At 30.7% G+C, this 264-nt stretch overlaps 1 protein-coding gene across 2 annotated transcripts in view; it reads left to right on the top strand.

Moving 5' to 3' along the window:
• Positions 1-264, top strand: part of LOC107642686 (putative inactive cadmium/zinc-transporting ATPase HMA3) — an 8849-nt gene that overhangs the window by 1409 nt on the left and 7176 nt on the right. The gene's annotated exons all lie outside the window — the stretch shown is intronic.

Genomic DNA, 264 nt, shown 5'->3' on the forward strand with positions numbered 1-264 from the left:
TCATACATAATATAAATAAATATATAATATTTTTCTTTCTTTCTTTCTCCCATAAATGAAGATGAGCACCGCACAATAGTTTGCCGTTTCCACATACTTTCCTTGCCTTGAACTGTTACGTGTTAGTATCAACAACGTCACGCATTATTCATAGTCATTAGTCATTACATACATTTATCACACAGAAACAAACAATTGAACGAGTTTTGCTTTTTTTTTTTATTGACTATGAATGTAATTTTGTCTCCTACCAAAAATAGGTGC

The sequence above is a fragment of the Arachis ipaensis genome, chromosome B01 (assembly GCF_000816755.2).
Source record: "Arachis ipaensis cultivar K30076 chromosome B01, Araip1.1, whole genome shotgun sequence".
Lineage (NCBI taxonomy): Eukaryota > Viridiplantae > Streptophyta > Magnoliopsida > Fabales > Fabaceae > Arachis > Arachis ipaensis.